The sequence below is a fragment of the Emydura macquarii genome, unplaced genomic scaffold (assembly GCF_026122565.2).
Source record: "Emydura macquarii macquarii isolate MOO-44397 ecotype Brisbane River unplaced genomic scaffold, CSIRO-AGI_Emac_v2 contig_499, whole genome shotgun sequence".
Classification (NCBI taxonomy): Eukaryota; Metazoa; Chordata; order Testudines; family Chelidae; genus Emydura; species Emydura macquarii.
Window position 1 is genome coordinate 16,418,229 of NW_027130636.1, and position 5,849 is coordinate 16,424,077.

Sequence of the window (5,849 nt, forward strand, 5' to 3'; positions counted from 1 at the left end):
GCTGCAGCTTGTGGAGACATAACAATAGCAGTGAAGCTATAGCAGAATGGGCTAGCCCAGCCCCCTAGGGCTCTGGGTACATACTGGAGTGACTTCCACCTGTGCTAATGTTACCTGAGCTAGCTTTGATCTGCTCACACATACTCCAGTCACACCTCCTGACTGCAGTGTAGCCAGCATTACAGTGGCAGGCTCCTTAGCTCAAGCTGCAGGGACTATTCCTTTCAGTTTCAGTCCCTGAGACGATGATCCTCCCAGTACACTCCCATCTCTAACTTCATGCATCTGACGAAGTGAGTTTCTGCCCACAAAAGCTTATGCCCAAATAAATTTTTAGTCTTTTAGGTGCCACAGAACTCTTGTTGTTTTGCTGAAAACAGACTAACACGGCTACCCCTCTGGATCTCTAACAGGGTTGCACTGTAGGCTGTGCAGAAAAATTAGGCACCTGCTGATATTTCTTTGTTCCCCTTTTTAATTTTTCCTCTTCTCCTCCTTTATCCAATTCCGTTGCTCTGTTGGGGCCTGATCCGATTCCACTGAAGTCAATCAAAATTTTGCCATTGAGTTCCATGGGAGCAAGAGGCCCTTGATAGCCTCAGTTGTACTATAGCTCATAGGTGCTGGAACTAAGGGTGCTGGGGGTGCTCCCATGCCCCCTGGCTTGAAGTGGAGATGATCCTGAGGTTCCCTCTGAGTGCTGTGGGTGTGCCTCAGTTTCCCCCCTATGTTACACATGTATTTTGGTGTGTGATCATTGCAGAGGCCACTAGAGGGCAGATGGGCCTTCCCCAGCCATGCGTACAAAGACAATGGTCAGCACCCCCTGCCCTGGCTCAACCAGCTGCAACAGGTTGTGGCAGGTGGAGACCAGGAGAAGTGGCCACCTTGCCTGGGAAGGAAACAAAGGACTGGGGAGGGGCAAGGGGATGGCTCTGCGGGGGGTGGCTGGCTGGAAAGGCCAGTGCCCCATAAAGGGGCTCAGGAGCAGGGCCTGAGGATGGGCTCTGAGGCCCTCCAGTTGGTCACTGCTGTAACTTCTAATTAATCTGCTAACAAAGTCTTTCTATGCTGTGATCCTGAGAACTAATACATCCTTCTGATGCCCACACTGGCTGTGAATCGCCTCTGGCTGCAAGGTAGGTGCCTGGCCCTTCAGGGTGTGTAGGAGCTCCCCAGAGTCCCATCCAGGGGGACTCACAGGGGGAGCTCAGGGGGACTGAATGTGCCGAGGCCAGAGTCAGGAGGTGGCTGCACGGGTGTGTGGAGACCCAGTGGGCAGGGTCCGAGCACTAGAGTACAGACTGGCTGCACCTGAGTAGTTCCAGAGCCCTGGTCCTGTGGAGGTCTGTCACAATTATGTACAGTGTTTACAGTTTGGTTCAGTGGCTCTCAGCAACCCCACTGTACAAATGGTTCCAGCCCCCCTGCTATAGTTGGGACCTGATCCCAGCCTTAAAAGCATGTCCAAAATCAGCAACAGTTAAATCAAGCATGTTCTTTTGAACTCTTAACAAGCTTTCCAACCCTTTCCCCAGACTGAATATTTGCTTATTGGTGGTGTATGGGTTTGTGGGGGGAGGAGTCTCTGTCATTCCTTGGTGAGTTAATGGATTGCTAACTAATAATGGAAGAACTAACTCAGTTAGATGGTTTGCTCTGGAGGGGTAGGGGGAAGGGGAGCAGGATGTGAGGGTTATTCCAGAGTGGTTAGTGGACAAAGGTGCTTTTATTTCCTGGAATAGAAACTCTGAAGTAGTTGCTGGAATCTGCCTCTGGGATGGAAGGAATGCAGGTTGGGCTGCATGCCTGGCTCTGCTTATCTATGCATCAGGGTCAGAGCTGTGGACCACTACACAAACAGAGGAGGCCTTTGCTGACCTGCACTCTGTGGTTAATGTGCCCTATTTACTCTGCTAAAAGAGAATGGGGGGAAAGAAGGGGCAAGAAGCCTGGAGCCCCGGAGAATACTGAGTTAAGATATATAGTACGTAGCACGGAATGGCCGGGGCCCCATTCAGATCCCACTAAAGGCCATGGGATTTTTGCCAGTGGTTTCAGTGGTGATGGGATTGGGCTTTGTGTATATTGTTCACTGGTGCTCTGCTCCTTGTAGTCTTTTCCCCCAGAGCCACCCGAGTGCAAAATGCTGTCACATGGCAGCATTCCACATCCAGGTTGCACTGAGGGAAGGGACTGCACCAGGGAATCAGGCCTTGTCCTTTTAATTCTCATTTGGTGCCTTTGCATTGGGAACCCTTGGGAGGAGGTCTCTTCTGGGTCTTATCCACACATGGAGTTACACTCCTTTAACTAAAGGTGTGACTTTAAATCAAGATAGTTGAATGGGTGCAAAGGCTGGGTGGATGCTCTTCTTTGGGTTTAAACTAGGCTTGTTTCAGTTTACCTGATGTTGATAGAGAGCAAGTTGAAGCTAAATTGAAAAAAGTTGCTCTTAAGCCAAACTAGGAGTTTTTACATAGGGATTTGCATCAAAACCTTTTTAATTAAACCAGTACAAGTTTGTGTGTAGACAAGGCCTGAATCTTCCTCTCCTCAACTTGGGTGACCGTAAGGAGCAGTGTGGAGTAATAATGGACAGTACTTGCAGTATGATTATGTAGCTCCTTATGCTGGGGTTAGGGATCATTAAAGGTTGCAAATCTGCTTGCACTCTAACCCCTTATCTTCACTTGGGCCTAACTTCTGCAAAACTTTTCGCTTTGCAAGGAAACCTTCCAGAACACCGATCTGCTCTGAAAGGGGAATGTTTTGGAAAGAGGTGAGTTCACTCCCTGCTGCCATTTTCATATTACACAACAGGGGTGAGGATGCTTTGCAAAGAACTGCAAAGTGGCTAGTTTTCCTGCCTGCCTAGCTGCAGCCATGTCTTTTCTCCTATGAGAGAGGCATGATTTGGGCCCATGGCTTTTAGCAATCTTTAACATGAATTTTCATCTGGAAATACATTTAAAGGAATGAATTTGCAAAAGAGCTCAGACCCGAGAGTGCCCATTTAGACTCCTAAATAAGTGATCAGATTTTCAAAATAGCTCATTACCCACATACAAAGGCCAGCAGGAGAGAATAAAGAGAAATAAGGGGTGCTGAGAATTACAGTCAATCGGGCCACTATATTAGGTGGCTAAACGGGAATAGAGTTCTTCTGAAAATCTGTCTTAAAAGGTGAACTATACAGGCATTTCCTGTCACCGGTCAGTTTATTCATCATAATTAAAACATAAGGCTGGGACTTTCAAAGGAGCCTAGGGGATTTATGCACCCAGACACCATTGAACCTTTCAGTGGGCATTGGGTACCCAGCTCCTGCAGGCTCTTTGGAAAGTTGTTGGGGCAGGGAGAAGCTGTTGGTTCTGTGTTTTTGTGCAGTGCCCAGGCACTATTGGAGTAATAATAAGTAATACTGTAATAATAATAATACATTTTTCTGTGCTGACTGTATTAGATCATTTTGTTTTCATATAAAAGCTGGACATACATTTTTAAATCTTAGGGCCTGGTTCTCATTTACACTAAAGCTCTCTCTAGCAGTGAACTAGAACCTTGGAGTGAGTGTAGTATTACACCCTGTGAATATGCATTTGCTCTCCCCCTTCTTTCCTTTTTCTTGTAATTTACACCCTCTTTTCACTTCCAGAGAGGTGAAAAGAAAGGGGCCTTAGTGTAAATGAAAACCAGCCCTTCAATTAGCATTGCCTCGTCTTATGTGATCAGTACACGGAGAACACTTTGTAAAACACTGCCAATCATTTTTCTAGATGAGGTGCTAGTGGGTTAATCACTGCCTTGCCTCCAGCCTCTGCCTTGAGCTAGAAATTGGCAGATAGAGAGGCAGATATAATGTGATCGGAACAATACCTAGCTCTGACATGGTACTTTTCATTAGTGGATCTCAAAGTACTTTACATTTACTTGTCAGTGTAAGGCCCAGTCTCCACAGGAATTGGTCTGGCATATAGAGCACGGATGATCTGTGCAACAAAGATTTATTACACTGAAAGAATGTACCAGAATGAGTTGATAGATGACATGAAGAGAAGAAACTCTCCATGTTTCAAAGGGACCTGCCTTTTCTCAGTTTCGAGGATTTTAAATGGGCTTCCATTGCTAGTTTCTGACATGCTTGGTGTTTTAATCATTTCACTGTTATGCAATGCGTTGGCCAGAGTCCTCAATGAACACTCACCTTAAAGGCATTTCTCGCCTTGATGGGATACCAGCTGTGGGTTTGGTTGGCAGAGAGCCAGCCTGAAGTGTTTTTAAAGCATCAAGGGGGAACTGCAGAGTGAAGCTGCAAGAAAAGAGAATCTCCTGCCGTGGTCCCTGGGGTTGGGAGCTGTGGCTAGGTAGAAATTCCTGGGTGACCGTTTAGTTTTCCTTTTGGGGAGAAGGCAAAGAAGACAGGCCAGGACTTGCATCTTCTCCAGCTGCTCAGAAGAGCAGAAAGAGACAGGCCTTCCGGAGCAGGGTCTGGATGCATCTTGCGGCTGGGGTGGGAGACTTTTTGTATTGATTTTTGACCTTTATGTTAATCAGCCAGACCCCAAGAAGGGCTGTTGCTATTGCACTCATGAAAGGGCATTGCACTCGTGAAAGCCTTTTGTGTGTGGAGTTTATTGAGATGCCTGACAGAGGGAAAATGGAGGCAGTGTGCTGCAGAGCTGCCCCAGGTCACGAGGGGCGCTCAGAGGCAGCTGACCTTATTATACTCCGGAAATCACAGGGATGTATCTGCAGGCTGTTCAGGGCTGGATTAAGGCCTAAGCCCATGCCTGGCCTGGGGGCCCAGCTCTTGTAATTACAGAATGAGATTGGAATTCTGCTTGCAGTAAAAAACAACTATGCTTTGAGCCCTGAGTGTAAGTGATGTCTGCTGACAGCCTGGGATAAGAGCTCCTAGAGGTGTGAACTGGTCCATTCAACTTGCTGCTGTTCCAGGGAGAGGCAGAGCTGTAACAGGGGCGTGGGGCAATGAGGGGGGAGGGACTCACCTGGATTGTTGGTAGGACCCCAGATTGCCTTCTTCTGACACCCAGGCTTCCTAAGTGGTATGTGAGGAAATGGATGGGGCACAGAGTCCACGTGATCAGTGAGCTGCCTGTGGGCCATGAGGCGACGTGTGAGTTACTCAAATGGACAGAAAACAGAAAATGTCCAAGAAAACCTCTGGGTTGTGTACTGTATCCCTGCTCCTTCTCTCCAGTGACAGAGGTTGTGCCCTTGTGTATGGCTGCTCTGCGACTCTGCTCACAGGGAAATCCATCACTGCATACTTAAACACTCCTTGTGTTCAATATAAATACTGCTAACAATGTACTGCTATGGACACCGAGTCAGCTCCCCGGCTGGTGTCAATCACCATCTCTCCATGGGAGCCAGTGGGCCAGGTCCCCGGCTGGTGTCAATCACCATCTCTGCACTGAAATCAATGGAGCGATGTCTCTTTACACCAGTGGAGAATCTGGCCTGCCTTGTCCTGTTTGCTGAGCGGGATAGCTACGTGCTCAGTCTTACCAGCCCAGCCGGGTCTCTTGCCTGCTAGACCTGATTGTTAGATAGCCATCCTGACGATGAATATTTCAGAAAGACTTGGCACTCTTTCAGCTATTTAAGAAGAAAATGCTGGGCTTATTAATGCTTTACCAGAATGCCTCTTCACTGGCTGCTCCTCCCACAAGGCACCTGCTCCCAGCCCTCTCTGCCTTTCCCCTCCCACTTGCATGCATACCTCGATGCAGAGTGGAACTGATGTTGCTGGCTGGGGAGGGTGCAGCTTGCACCACCAACGGAACTCTGTGGAGGGAGTTCTTTGCCCTGGCTCTGTAGCC